Below are 9,327 nucleotides of genomic sequence, written 5' to 3' on the forward strand. Positions count from 1 at the left end.
TCTCTAAACCCCATGGTTGGGGGTGAGGAGCTCTACTGTGTCTTGATGGATTAATGCAATTACTACTATTTTTCAATCAATCATGCTTGCTTCTATTCTAAGATATCACTTGTTCTTCAACTTGATGAATGTGATGATCAGTGACACTCATCATCATTCTCATCTATGAACGTGTGCCTGACAACCACCTCTGTTCTACTTTAGATTGAGTGAATATCTCTTGGATTCCTTAACCAGAATCTTCGTGGTATAAGCTAGAATTGATGGCGGTATTCAAGAGAATCCGGAAGGTCTAAACCTTGTCTGTGGTATTCTAAGTAGGATTCAAGGATTGAATGACTGTGACGAGCTTCAAACTCCTGAGGGCTGGGCGTTAGTGACAGACACAAAAGAATCACTGGATTCTATTCCAACCTGATTGAAAACCGACAGATGATTAGCCGTGCTATGACAGAGCGCGTTGAATATTTTCACTGAGAGGATGGGAGGTAGCCATTGACAACGGTGAAACCCTACATACAACTTGCCATGGAAGGAGCCTTGCGTGCATGAAGAAGAAGACAGTGGGAAAGCAGAGGTTCAGAAGATAGAGCATCTCCAAAACCTCAACCTGTTCTCCATTACTGCAAAACAAGTATCTATTTCATGTTCTTTTACTTTTCACAATTAAACCTGAGAATTATTGATATCCTGACTAAGACTTACAAGATAACCATAGCTTGCTTCAAGCCGACAATCTCCGTGGGATCGACCCTTACTCACGTAAGGTATTACTTGGACGACCCAGTGCACTTGCTGGTTAGTTGTGCGGAATTACAAAAGTGTGATTGTGATTTCGTGCACCACTACTGACATTGGAATTTTCGCTAGTAAAGAATTTTATAAAATTGCATTGTAAGTATAGATTCTAAACCAAAAAAAATCCCTTCGTGCAAAAGTTTTGGTTGTCACAAGTAACAAACCCCTTAAAATTGATAACCGAGTATTTAAACATCGGGTCGTCTTCTCAAGGAATTGCAGGGAGGTATGTTCTTATTATTGGTTATGAGTTTTGTAAATCGGGGGTTTTGAGAATGAAGAGTAGATATGATAAATGACGAGTAAACTAAATAAATGACTGTAAAATAAACTCTTGGCAAGGTATGAGAACTGGAAGTCCTATCCTAGTTATCCTTATCAATTGTGATGAGAATTGGATTTTTCTCCCACCTTGTTAACCTCTAACTATGAAGGTAAGTCAATTGGATTTTGGCCATGCACCTTTTTGACGTCGATTTTCTTGGCACGCAACCGCGTGGGTGACGCGGTCGCGTGGGAGGCCAAAGTTCCACATGACGCGGTCGCGTGGGGGTCAAATTATGCTAAAGGTGTGCCTCCAGCCACGCTCTCGCATGACTCTCTGTTCAATTCTTTTCGCCTCCAATGCACTAGTGCGCGGACGCGTCAGCGACGCTGCTGCATTGCGTGCGTGTTTTCCTCTTTTTTTTTCTTTTTTTTAACTGAATGCAGAATGCAATGCTTAATGTGAATGCTATGCAAAAATTCCAGGTTCAAATAAAGTCAAAAACAGAGTAAAATAGAGAAGAAACGATTATACCATGGTGGGTTGTCTCCCACCTAACACTTTTAGTTAAAGTCCTTAAGTTAGACATTTGATGAGCTTCCTGCTATGGTGGCTTGTGCTTGAATTCGTCCAGAAATCTCCACCAGTGTTTGAAATGCCAGCATCCTCTGGGGTCCCAAACAAGATATGTAAAGCGCTTACATGAGTTCAAAAAGGCTTCAAGGCTCCCGGAGTATTGAATGTCGGGATATATTCCAGGATCCCAAACTCTACTTTTACACCCATCTTTGTCTTGATCTGCATTTTTCCAACAGAGTGGTGAGTAGTCTGAATTCTCACTGCACTGACCAATCAGCTTCCGAGATCCTTGCAATTGAGCTTGACACCAATCCTTGCACCTCAAATTGAAGTGTGAAACCTTATTGAACCTTGCATACCAGCTCTGAGTGCAAGTCATTTCCCTTTTGCTCTTAAAGCCGCAAAGAACTCTAAGCTGGCCATCTGTTTCAAGTAAACCGTATTCAAGTGGAAAAATAAAGATAAGAGTCAAGGATTTTACTCACTTGAAGTCTGTGTTGGTTGGTAGTGGCCTTGGGATCAGTATTTTTAGTGGTTCTGCAAGCTCTACTCCCTTGTGGTCTTCAGTGAATTCCTCTACTTTCTTGCAAACCTTTTTCATTCCAGCCATGTCCTGGTCAAAGTCTTCCATATCTTTCCCATCACTTGAGTCATAATTAGGAGGTTGAGAAAAGTCTACCTCTGCATCATCTTCGTATTCACTTGGGGAAGATTCTTCTGTCTCAAAGAATTCACTTGCGGGTGCAAGTTCATCACTAGGAGGATTTGACTGGTGACTATCATCATCAAGGAAACATGCGTCTTAAGTTACTCCATCCAGTTCTTCATAAGATATCTGCATTGGAGGCTGTGCAACATCCTCTTTAGCATCAATTGTAACATCCTTGACGGAGTTCTCCACAACTCTGGATTCAAGTGGCGGTTCGGCATCTCCTAGATCTTCAACCAACTCTTCTTCTTCTGCAATGACAGTGCCCTCTACTTGTTCCAGTATGAAGTTATGCTCTAAGCTATCCACTGGAGTCTCTAGTGTCTTCTTCGTGCTGCGTTCTTCATTAAATTCTCCACATAAAGCCATGGGAGTCTGTCGAGTGTCTGAACGTCTGGAAGATAACTGATTTATTGCTTGCTCCATTTGATGAAGGGTTGCATTGAACTGGTTTACTGATTCTTTGAAGCGAACCTGTGATTCTTGGCTTGATGGATATGGACATGGTGCATAAGGGAGTGGTGGTTCTTGGGAGTAATTGGATTGGCGTTGGGGTGGATAAGGATCATGTGGTAGTGAATGGTGAAAAGAAGCTTGTGAGTGTGGTGGTTCGAAGTTATGTCAAGAGGATGGTCTCTGAGCACAGGGTGGGGTTTGTTAGTAGCTACTAGGCGGCCCACCAAATCTTTCAGCTGGGTATGCATTGTAGAATGGTGGTTGTCCATGATATCTTGGAGGGTATTGTTGCCTAAAGGGTTGATTAGATCCTCTTGGCTCCATCCATCCTTGATTGGTCTGACCTTGATGCATATTCCTGCTATGGTTTCTATTTCCTTCAACAAAGTTAGAACCAAACCCAAAGCGAGAGGGGTGAGAATTCATAGTAGTTATCAGAAATAAGGGGGAAAAAGGAGAAACAAATAAAAAGGTAAAAGAAAAATATTTTTTTGAAAAATATTTACAATAACCAATAATAAGGAACATATTTGCAATTCCCCAGCAACGGCGCCATTTTGACGTTGGGATTTTTGCTAGTAAAGAATTTTATAAAATTGCGTTGTAAGTATAGATTCTAAACCAACAAAAATCCCTTCGTGCAAAAGTTTTGGTTGTCACAATTAACAAACCCCTTAAAATTGATAACCGAGTATTTAAACCTCGGGTCGTCTTCTCAAGGAATTGCAGGGAGGTATGTTCTTATTATTGGTTATGAGTTTTATAAATCGGGGGTTTTGAGAATGAAGAGCAGATATGATAAATGACAAGTAAACTAAATAAATGACTGTAAAATAAACTCTTGGCAAGGTATGAGAACTGGAAGTCCTATCCTAGTTATCCTTATCAATTGTGATGAGAATTGGATTTTTCTCCCACCTTGTTAACCTCTAACTATGAAGGTAAGTCAAGTGAATGAATTAATAATCTCTGCCAGTGACTTTTGTAATTCTGCAAATTGCGCACGTCACGCGATCGCGTCATCCATGCGGACGCATCATTCGCGTTTCTCCCTGCCACGCGTTCGCGTCGTCCACGCTTCCGCGTCACTTGTGCTTTTCCAATCCGTGCGATCGCGTGAGCCATGCGACCGCATCACTACGAATTCCTTTCTTCCGCGCGGTCGCGTCGCTGACGCGTACGCGTCACTTTTCGCTGGTCATTTCCTCAATTTCTTGTGTTCCTTCCATTTTTGCAAGCTTCCTTCCCAATCTCTCACTCATTCATGCGCTATAAAGCCTGAAACACTCAACACACAGATCAAGGCATTGAATGGTAATAAGAGAGGATTAAGATTAGCTAAATCAAGACCAAAGAAGCATGTTTTCAATCATGTAATAATTTTAGGAAGGAAATATAAATGCATGCTAATTGTATGAATAAATGGGTAAAGACCATGATAAAACCACACAATTAACCACATTGTAAACCATAAAATAGTGGTTTATCAAGTACATCCCATCCTCTCAGTGAAAATGGTCCAAATGCTCTGTCAAGGCACGGCTAATCATCTGTCGGTTCTCGATCATGTCGGAATAAAATCCATTGATTCTTTTGCGTTTGTCATCACGCCCAACAATCGCGAGTTTGAAGCTGGACACAGCCATTCAATCCTTGAATCCTACTCGGAATACCACAGACAAGGTTTAGACTTTTTGGATCCTCAAGAGTGGCCACCAAAGGGTTCTAGCTTATACCACGAAGATTCTAATTAAGAAATCCAAGAGATATGCGCTCGGTCTAAGGTAGAACAGAAGTGGTTGTCAGTCACACGTTCATAGGTGAGAATGATGATGAGTGTCATGGATCATCACATTTATCATGTTGAAGTGCAACGAATATCTTAGAACAAGAATAAGCTGAATTGAATAGAAAGTAGTAGTAATTGCATTAAAACTCGAGGTACAGCAGAGCTCCACACCCTTAATCTATGGTGTGTAGAAACTTCACCGTTGAAAATACATAAGTGATGGTGGTCTAGGCATGGCCGAATGGCCAGCCCCAAAATGTGATATGAATTCGAAAATAGGGAGAAGGACCCCTAATACCATAGTAAAATGTTCTATTTATACTAAAACTAGCTACTAGGGTTACAGAGATAAGTAATTGATGCAGAAATCCACTTCCGGGACACACTTTGTGTGTGCTTGGGCTGAGCTTGAGCTTTACACATGTAGAGGCTTCTCTTGGAGTTAAACACCAAGTTGTAACGTGTTTTTGGCGTTTAACTCTGGTTCGTGACGTGTTTTTGGCGTTTGACTCCAGAATGCAGCATGGAACTGGCGTTGAGCACCAGTTTGTGTCATCTAATATCGAATAAAGTATAGACTATTATATATTTCTCGAAAGCTCTGGATGTCTACTTTCTAACGCCATTGAGAGTGCGCCATTTGAAGTTCTGTAGCTCTAGAAAATCCAATTCGAGTGCAGGAAGGTCAGAATCCAACAGTATCAGCAGTCCTTTGTCAGCCTTCTTATCAGAGTTTTGCTCAGGTCCCTCAATTTTAGCCAGAAAATACCTGAAATCACAGAAAAATACACAAACTTATAGTAAAGTCCAGAAATGTGAATTTAGCATAAAAACCAATGAAAACATCACTAAAAGTAGCTAGATCCTACTAAAAATTACCTAAAAACAATGCCAAAAAGCATATAAATTATCCGCTCATCTGGATTCCCTACTGGACCTTCAAAGAACTTGTCCTTGAAAACCTAGATCAGATGGATGAAGTTGAAGAAACCACCATGCAAAATCACCTTAGGTTGGATCCTTTAATCTTCTTCATGCAACAAGTGAAGCAAATCATTCACCTCAGTTAATCGCACAATAAAACGTGCTTAAAGTAACTGAAAATTTATTCATCAAAAGTTCTCCAAATGGTTTAGGCCAATGGTGTTTAAATAGGCCCCTAACAAACTAATGAATAGATATGATAAGATAACAAATTTAAATCAAATTTGATCTTAATGGATTAGATCATATTTGAGTTAAATTTAAAATTCCTAAAAATACTACTAAAACAAAGACCTAAAAATTCAAAATTAATGATAAATTATGCTTCCCACTAAATTTAAAAAGCATTATTGGGCTTCTTGCTATCTTGACTTAGCTCAATGGGCCTTGTCCATTCTTTCTTGATTAGAACTTGATGTAACTCCTCATGCATAAGTGCTACTAAGTTCCCAAAGCCCTTCTTGAGCTTCTTGCACGTGTTCTAGTGATGGGGCCCTCTAGAATTATGAAATTCCCATTCTACCCTTTTACCTTAGAATGCCCCAGTTGTCATTCTGAGCATGTACCAAAGCTGGCATGGGTTTGCCATATCAAAGACACACAACCTCTAGACACTTGGGAGTCTGTTCAGCGATACGTTAGGTATCACATTTTTATTTGCTGGGAACTACCCTTTTCACGGATAAGTTGATGGCATATGCCCACGCGAAGTACCTACCACTACTTCAAAATTTTGAGAAGATCAGCACTTACAGTTGGGGGTCAGCAACTCTCGTACATCTTTCCAGGTCACTGTCCCGTGTATCACGGTACGACTACAAGGAGATGAACAGCTTGCTTGATTTGTTGTTTGTTTTGGCGTGGGAGCGAATGCCCTTTCTTGCGCCCATTCTAAGACAGCGGCTCACATCAGCTAATATACCAGTTGCATTCAGGTAACAGTACATAATTTATTGGAGTTTGATGCCAGGGCATCTAGGCCAGTTTCACTGACCTTTTCTTTACTGTTTTAGGGTAGTTTCATGCATTTTTCCTAGTAAACAAGGCAAGTTTTGGGTGAAAATACGCTTACACCTTCATTCAAGCAACTATTGTGAATTTTGCATGATTTCATGAGATTTTTGCTAGAATTATATGATATTTTAGTGATGCATGATCTCATGATTTTGGCTAGAGCTTTGATGCACTTTAATTGCTTGATTTCAGGACAAATGAAGCATGGAAGAGTCACGTTAGCATTCACGTTAACTTAGTTAACGTGACTACTAACGTGGGATGGCAATTGACTTGCAACGTTAATGAGAAAAGTGATCATCAATAACGCCTACGAAGCCATTTCATAGCCTACGTTAAGAGCCACGTTAACTAAGTTAATGTGGTACTTAACGTAGAAGGAAAGGAGGACTCCACGTTAATGAGAAACGTGAACTCCAATAGCGTTTCTCCTCAACGTTAGTGGTAAAAATGAACACCATTAATGTTGGGAAACTAGGCAATGCCCTACGTTAAGAGTCACGTTAACTAAGTTAACGTGAACTCTAACGTGGACAAGGATCAACAATGCCAACGTTAGTGACACTCACTTTTGTCACTAACGTTGAATCATTTTCATTGCCTACGTTAACTCTCACGTTAAGATTGTTAACGTGAAAGTTAACGTGGAGTGAGGTTCAAGGAACCAACGTTAGTGACACTCACTTTTGTCACTAACGTTGGAAGATGGCTTCATTACTACGTTAAAAGCCACGTTAACTTAGTTAACGTGGAGTCTAACATAGGGGATTAAGGCAAATAGAGCGTTAATGACAAAGGTGAGTGTCACTAACGCTCTCGAAGGTGATAGGTGCCCACGTTAAGAGCTACGTTAGCTAGGCTAACGTAAGACCTAACGTGGGAGGCAAAGGGCAAGCAACGTTAATGGGAAAAGTGATTCCCATTAACATTTGCGAAAAGGGGCACAAGCCAATGTTAATGGAAAAAGTGAGTTCCATTAACGTTGGCCAAGAATTGAGAAGGAACGTTAGAAGTCACGTTAAGACTTCTAACGTAGAGAATAACATGGGCATATAAGGGTGAAACGTTAGTGAAAAAGGTGAATGCCACTAACGTTCTCGCACCCAGAAATGTATTCCACGATTAATCTCACTAAGTGCCTGAGCCTAATTCATATTTCTCTGCAGGCTGGGCCCACTAAAGATGAGAATTGCTTCAACTCAAGGTCCAAAGCCCACATCCAAGACTTGAAGAACTCACTAGAAGATCATGAAGAGTAGTATATATAGGAGTAGTTTTGAACTAGCTTAGGACTTTTGGCATTTGGGAGAACTACTCTCTGCATATTTACTTTTCTGTACTTCTATCATGGATTCTTCTTTTCTACCATTTTTTATTTCTAGAGCTATGAACAACTAAACCCCTTTCATTGGGTTAGGGAGCTCTGCTGTAATTTGATGGATCAATATTAATTTTCATTCTTCTTCTTCTATCTTTTCTCTTGATTTTACTAGAAAGCTTTCAATCTTGACCAAGGAATTGGCTATTGATCAAGATTTGAGAGATTGAATTACCAAGGAATTGGGATTCAATCACTTAAGATTGCCAAGGAGATCAATGAATGCATTGATTGAGGAAGAGATGAGAATGAACTTGATCCGGAGAATTGTAACATCTCCTAAACCCAATGATTCCCCCATTTCTGATCTTACCCATTCTCTTTAATTTCTGCCATTTACTTTTGTGAGCACTACCCCAATTCCCCATTTAAGATTCTGCACTTTAATTTCTGCTATTTACTTTCTATTCATTTAAATTTCTGCGTCTCAATCTAAATTCTATTTAGCTCAACTAGCTTATTCTTCTAACTAAAGTTGCTTGACCAATAAATCCTTGTGGGATTCGACCTCACTCTATAGTGAGTTTTTACTTGACGATAATTCGGTATACTTGCCGAAGGAAAATTTGTTGAGAGACAAGTTTCCATGCATCAAGTTTATGGCACCGTTGCCGGGGATTGATTTTAAATCAACAATGATTAAGCTAGAAGATTACTAGATTGAGCATTTTTTCCCGTTATTCTTTTCTATACTCAGTAATTTACCTTAGTTTGTTTTAATTTCTTCCTCATCCCCTATTCCCTCTTTAATTTCTGTTCTCCTTTCTTAGTTTATCATAATTCAGCTCACTAACCCACTAACTGTTTGATAAATTGCATCACTCACACTAACAATCATTCTAACAAAAATTGTCGTCACTATATCTCCTGTTGTGCATTCTGGTTGTTGTATGACAGGGAGAATAGAAGGAATCTCAACATCCTTTGATTCAGAGCCTGAGAGAATTCTTTGGAGACGAAAAAGGGAAGCAAGAGGAAAAAGAATTGTTAGTGCTGAGGAATAGGAAGAGTATTTTGAACCCAACATGGAAGAGAATTTGGAGAACAATCATGAAGAAGAAGCTCATAATCATGCCAGAGAAGGCCATGCAAACCGGGTTGGGCATGAAAAGAGGGTCTTAGGATCTTATATCAATCCTAATCCAAGAAACTATGGAAGCAACATTCAGAAACCCACCATTCATGCCAACAATTTTGAGCTAAAACCTCAGCTCATCACTTTGGTGCAAAATAATTGCTCGTTTGGAGGAGGTGCTCAAGAAGACCCTAACCAACACTTGACTACCTTCTTGAGGATTTGTGACACAGTGAAGACAAATGGAGTCCACCCGGATGTCTATAGGTTGCTCTTGTTC

This window comes from Arachis duranensis, chromosome 5, assembly GCF_000817695.3.
Source record: "Arachis duranensis cultivar V14167 chromosome 5, aradu.V14167.gnm2.J7QH, whole genome shotgun sequence".
Taxonomy (NCBI): domain Eukaryota; kingdom Viridiplantae; phylum Streptophyta; class Magnoliopsida; order Fabales; family Fabaceae; genus Arachis; species Arachis duranensis.